The sequence below is a fragment of the Thermobia domestica genome, chromosome 3 (assembly GCF_964235325.1).
Source record: "Thermobia domestica chromosome 3, izTheDome1.hap1.1, whole genome shotgun sequence".
Classification (NCBI taxonomy): Eukaryota; Metazoa; Arthropoda; class Insecta; order Zygentoma; family Lepismatidae; genus Thermobia; species Thermobia domestica.
Genome location: NC_137456.1, coordinates 170,352,757 through 170,359,983, shown reverse-complemented (window position 1 = coordinate 170,359,983; position 7,227 = coordinate 170,352,757).

Genomic DNA, 7,227 nt, shown 5'->3' with positions numbered 1-7,227 from the left:
TTCAGTATCATATATCGAAAGGAACTGGATTACAGGACCATTCACAAGCCTTGCATAATCATGAGAGTCGTTTCAAATAAGGATATTCGTTCAGATTCTGAAACCGTGCGTTATGACGCTACAGGATGTTAAAACTGGCTAGAAAATGAGCAGGTAAATGATATTGTATAATGGATTGATTTGTAGTTGTGTATTTTCTAGTGGTGAAATTTTATAGGACAGGACCTACAGCTTATATGGGATCTGAATCACTTAAGTGAGTTTGATGGTCTCCCATGGAATTGAATCCGGGACCTTATGCATTCAAGCCACATGTGCTAGCCACTACGCCAGTGAAATATATCCCTGGATTCCTATTATACATAAATAAGAATCCATTACAAAACATTCAACAAGCTTTCAATAACGAAACATTCATTTCTACATTCAACACGCATTAAATCCATTTAACATCCATATATTGTCCTCAAAAACTGTTCTGATGTCAGTTAAAAGAATCATTTCCCTGATATGATCCTTCTATGTTGTAAAAAAAACTTATTCCGCTGTTACTTATCAAAACTACATTACACGATACAATTTGCCATTATATATATATCCCATGGTTTCTTGAGATCCTAGTGAAAATCTTACTGTTTCTATAGGACCAAATCACCACTTTCTACTGTAAAAGTCTTACGGAACTGATTTTAAAATGAAATGAAAATAAGACTTTTGTTTAGTATTTTTTCCTACTCCTTTTACCACGTTTGTATTCAGGAAAAGTCAAGCCTCATTTTACTGTGCGACTCTTGCAGTTAGTTAAGTTGCAGTTAATATGAACAATATTTGTTTAAACAAATTCTTCTCTTTGGCTTTTAATAAATTAGTATTGTAGTAAATATTTTCCTTTCAGTTCCGATCAATTTATTACTGTCCCAAATGTACAGGTTATTATAAATGATCGGCCCATTTTTAAAACTTCGTAGTAATTAAAATACAAATCCAAAATGAACAATCTTTATACCAATGGAAAGAGGAAAGTTGAAAGTTTTCACGGGCAATGATGATTCCCGAAGCGGCCGGTAGAGTTCGCACGGCAATAGGCCGCCATTCGTTTCCCTCTCAGTTGTAAGTGAGATGGCTACCGCAAAGGACAAGGTTTTCTGCGTTCTTGAGTTCGAAAGAAGTGAGTCACAAATTGTAGTGTAGCGGAAATTTCGTACAAACTTCGGTTATGTTAAGGAAGCTTTTACGTCCCACCTCTACCAATAACTTTGGACGATCTGCGGTACCGTATCAAAACTGCCGTGCACTCAGTAACAGTAGATATACTTGCTCGTGTGTGGGACAAGTTCAGCTACCGCATATATTTTTGTCATGCAGCAGACGGTGAACTTATTAAACGTTTATAATGTATTGCAAAAACACTTTGAAACTTCCCCTTTCCATTGATATAAATATTGTTCATTTTGGATTTGTACTTTAATAAATACATGTATTTAAAAATGGGTCTATAATTTATAATAACCCTGTATTTCTTCGGATTTATTGCAGTTAGTGTAAACTAGCTTCAACCATTCAACTCTAAGTTTTTTGTGTGTATGTCCAACTCTCCTAAATTTAAGCGATTTCAGCTACGTTTAGTACACATGTTTTTAAACGTTGGTAAACACGCTTATCGTTTTAAATTGAAATCAATTAAGAAGAAGGGGGTGAGAACGTTATTGGCCACGCCTGTTATGATTAAAATAAACAAACTATATCAGAAGTCTGCAAATAACCAAATTCTACGAAAAAATTATATCTTACGATTTTGAAATATGAATAAATGTGTTTTGATCTCGCAAGTTATTTTCTGTAGTTTATTTCTTCGGATATAATAATAATGTGCAATTGTATACAGGTGTGTATGACTTTTTTTCAAGAGAAGATAATTAACTCAAGAGAAGGGTAGGGAGACGCAGACAAAGTGCGCAAAATTATTGGAAAAGTCTTTTGTGGTGTGGAAACAGTTTCAGGTTTTGCTTTGCCTGGTATCAAGAATAAAATGATCTAACGCTCAAAAGGATTTTAATTACTGGTCAGAACTCAGAAGCACAGGAAAAGTCATGACAGAAAAGGCACAAAACAAATTTTGGGTGGACAGTTAGAAAAGTGTTTTTACGACAAATCAAAGTTCCTTAGAGAATTATATGACAAGTAATATGGTTGGATGGAGACACTAGACATACACGAAAGTGTTATTTTACTGCTGGATGTGAAAAGCAAGAGACATAAGTCCTTGAAAGAGCATAACCGAGTAAAGAAATGTAACTAAACTGGGGCAGCCCATACATAGGTCAAGAAAATAATAGGCAATGACGCGCGGCAAGAGAAAACGTACTTGTTTTTATTTTCTTAAATCAAATAATTAGCAGACGATGAATGAAGAACGTATGCTTAACAGTAATAAAATACTAAGCCAGGTATTAAACGCATACTATGTAATCAATTATACACAATGTATATTAGCTAGACAATACTAGCGACATACAACGACAGGAATAATCCGGAGACATTTGATTTATAATCTTTAACATACAACTCAAATAAATAAAGCATTATTTTATTTGAGAAAGAAATCATTGGGCCTTATGCATAGTCGTTCTGAGGCGTGATTAGTGTCATACTGAAGAGTTCGACTAACATATGTTTCCTACAGTAGTCAGACCTTTAGTATGACGCTAACCATATGCCAAAACGGCTCTGCATAAGATGGTCTATCTCTCTCCCTTAAGCCGTCTCTCTCTCTCTCTTTCTTAACATTAACAATCAACTGTTAGACGAAGAGCTTCCCACAAATCTGGTTAAACTCAGTAATTCCTTTATGAGAGGTTTAGCAACAATTAACAATTAAAAATTATTAACAATACTTAGCGATTCTACTCACATGTTCAAAGAAAATCGTTATAAAATTATATAATTATTTTGTTTTATTTATATACTTATGAATATAAGTGTACATTTATATATAGCCTATATACTCATATGGCTTTTCCCATACTTGTCAACTAATTATTATTATTATTATTAGTATTGTCATTATTAAAAGTAATTATTTAGTATCACTTTTATTAATTTATTATTACAGAGATTATAATAAAAATATAAATACCCATATTTACGTGCACACATAACATCTGAGAGAATTAACTTAAATCATTACAAAGATACAATATTTTGCCAAATAAAGTTTAGATAACTGTGATCTGTATTTGAGTAAACAATTTTTAAAGTCGTCCCAGAGATCGCTTGAGAACGAACATTCCAAAATTTGTAGTTATAGTAACGACCGTAAGGGGTGCTTGGTGCTAGTAGAGAGGGTGAATTAGAAATTGATAGAAAGAAAAACACGTGTCTCTAAAGAAAAATAAACAAGGAGTGAAAGCAATAGGCACACAAGAGTATTGTAAAGAGAATAATGATAATAACCAACAAGAAATAAAAGGAACATAGTGAAACAATATGCGACAATATGTTTTGATGAGGAACATGAGTCAGAAAATATGAGGATTATCAGAGATGAAAAAGGAAAATAATAAAAATATAAATAAATAAATAAAAGTTAATGAAATACGAAGAAAGGGCATAGGAGGAGCATTAGTCGAAATCAAGGAGTCAGCTCACTTGGAGTATATTTTTAAAGAGATGGCGGGCAGAGAGGCTGTAGGGAATAACTGGTTCATCACTAAGTAATAAGGAGAATAATATAAAAGTTCGATTCCGAAGTGCGAGAGTGTGTTCGTGGCGAGCATACTCGGTTGATGGAAGTAAAGCACTGGGGACTCCGTAATGGAAGCAGATGGAGGTAAACTAGCAAATGAAAGTTAAAATACAAGGACTTACCATGTAAGTTTATAATGAGAATTAACATACACATACTGGAAAGCAAAATATCTTCAAATGGACAATTATCAATGGTCGGCGAGGAGGTAAAGTGACTAAATTTTATTACTTAAATTTCAGTGTAATTTGTAATGAAAAAACAGTAAAGTGACTAACACACTCTCAATCTAGATTTTGGATAATGTTTGATTGATATTATTTTTCTTTCCTTTTGTTTTATAAATGAAATGTAATTATTATCAGCAGGCTAGAAAAAAGAGCTCGACTTCTGCCTTGATTTAGGTACAATTTAAGTATTTTCAAAAAAAAAAAGGATATTATTTCTAAATAAATACAAAATATTATGATAAAGTTAATTGCAGATAAAACAAAAGAAAAAGAAAAAACTAATAGGAAAAAGAAGCTCGGCAAAAGAGCGGTCATTGGAATTAATAAAACAAATGTAAAAGCATCATGTCGTTATTTACGGTAAGTCGTCCAATCATTAATATTAAAGTCTCATGTTTATTGTGTGCGTATTTTTATATTAGAACTTTGTTCTTATACTTAATCACACATACGCATACATAACAATGAATATTCCGTGTTGCAAGTATACACTTATGCTGAATGTGATAACGAAACGATATTGCAGTACACCTACGTTAAAATATTCAAACTTGACACAATTTACTCGCAGTACATATTTTCTTCAGGATTTTCCAATCTTCTCTTTGAAATATCCTAAGGATAAAAAGATTTACCCTACTCCAAGATTTAGAAAAAAATATTTTACTGTAACTTTTTCAACTTGACACGATAATATATGTTTGTTTAGATTTTTCCACCATTCTGGTTATTTAGAATTAATATTATTGAGGAACGAGGATTGAATTGACTCTTAACGAGAGATACTGGAGTTTTACCCATACGAAGAATATCGAGTGGTTTTCTTCTGCTGAAACCTACATAAAAAGCGCACAGTAAAATACTCTAAAATAATATACTTAAAACTTCGATTGAAATGATAGCCTTATTGTGATTGTTATTGCTTTTTTCAAACGTGTTTCTCTGTTCCTATCTACATTGAAAATTGATTTAAAATAAGTATTTGCCAAGAGGAGATCTTCAGAACAAAATATTAGTGAAAAATATGTTCATGCATAACGAATTTAGTTAGCGTTCGTCAAATTCTCTGTAATGGTGTTGAATTGTAATCTGGAGCAAAAAGCAGTGAGAATACAATACCTTTTTTTTACAGTGCATACTCGCATATTAATACAAATAAATAATCGAATGAACTTCTCCATGTGTCAGTTAATTACAAATCGGAAACTCTTCATTTTAAAAAACACTGTTTACTAAATATATACATAGGCTACACAAACGAAAAAAGAATTGCATTAAAAAGGTAACATAATCCTTTTATGATAGTTACATATGTACAAATATCCCATTATTTGATTCGACACTTCACTTAGAAACACGAACTTACTAAAGATCTACGTCTATTTTCTCAACACTACGCTGAGATAATTACACATATAAACAAGTGAGCTCCGTTTTAGTGTGAAACTGTGTCAGACTTCGAAACTATGGCAATTAAGTACTCAAACTTGAAGTTGCAAGAACTGATAACATCAATGAGAGAACCTGTTCTTCTAATGCTAAAGATACATAAAAAGCAATTGCTCTTTTTGTTCCCTGACGACAATGATTATAGCGGTAATCGTTAATTTGATCCAGTTCCGAACTCAATAGATATATAATAGTTAAGGGAAGAGATAGAACCTACTCTTAGCCGAGATAGAACCGATTCAAAAAAAACTGTATCTCGACATTTCTTACCGTTTTAGCTCTACGGAAATCGGTACTGAGTAATAGTAGTAAATTTCAAACGTTTCCGGTTTGGGTAAAATGCTGAGGGTTCTGTCGACACCTTAAATTTAGTGCAAACATCGACTTTTCGCTTTGTATTATTAGTTTTGTTTTATTAAGATAAATGTTGAAACGAAAATTGTTAATTTGAACCATTTTCGGTTTCAGTATAGGATAGACGAGAAGACATAATCTATTTTTGAGACACTGAATCAATTGATCATTATTGTCATGCACCTGATTGAGTATGTTACGTACAGTACAATTGTCTTAAGTTACAAAGATTATTTAATCGTAGAATCTATAGCTTCAAAATGCCAGTTGGAATTGAGAATTTTAAAAATATTTTTAAACATTTCAGTTCATCCAAAAAGTCTAACCTTTTATTTAAAAAGAAAGTTTATTTAATAAAGTCATTTCCTTTCAACTCTGGCTCCTGACTTTTTATTTACCTGGCGCATTAAGGGAAACTCAAGGAATCTTCAGTCAGAGTGGGTAGCCGAGAGATTTGAATCCTGATTGTAGTAGGGGATTTTATTCCTATTCTATATTATATAGTATTATCTACCACTTTTTTTCCTGCAGAAAATTATCAACTTCCTCCTTTCAAAAATTCGAAATATCAACTAGTACTAATTTGAAGTGCGTCCAACAGAACTTCACGCTTTTCCTTTGTGCGACAAAGGAGTTCCATGGTTTAATTTGTACATTACAATCCGAATGCTTGAGGTATTTTAAGTAGCAAATTGACTTTAAATGTGCATATAACATTTATTGAAACGCAACTTTGGCCACTAAAATCCGAATTAACTAATAAAATCCACTGAAATTGTTTCCCTAAGTAGGATCTACCTGATAATCTCAGAAGCTTAACCGTGTTTTGAGTTCAACTAACCCCTCCTCATTTGGAAACATTTTGTTATAAGTTTCTTAAAAAATATTCAGTGTTATACAGTATGGTATATATGAAGACTCAGGATTTCCTGAAATATCCAGGCATGGAATTGAAATCAGTTGATTATGAGGAAATGATTTAATCTCCCTTCCCTCGATTCAAAACTTATTTTTGATGACTTTCGTTATTGGATCTTGCTCCAACATGACATTTTATTCTACAAATTGAAATTGATCAATAATTTGCAACTGAATTGAACCATACATACATTTAGCGATGTTGAAAACATACGTTTCGTGAAAATTTCGCAAAAGGTTTGTCATTTTATGGAACATAGGGTATGATATCATAGTGATTAAGGAGTTATTGCTATTATTTAGGTTTGAAGTTAGTTAAAGGGAAGAAGATTACGCCATGTCGTGAAGTAGGCTTAAAATAAATTATGAAACAATCCATATATATTTTTTCATGCTTTCGAACGGAGCTTATTGTTATTGTTAAGTTTCACATAAATGCAATAGGCGAATGACACCCAACTTTCAGATTACATTTCACTGTACCTTTGGTTAATAAATAGCTAAATACATTTAAATCGTGAGACATGCATG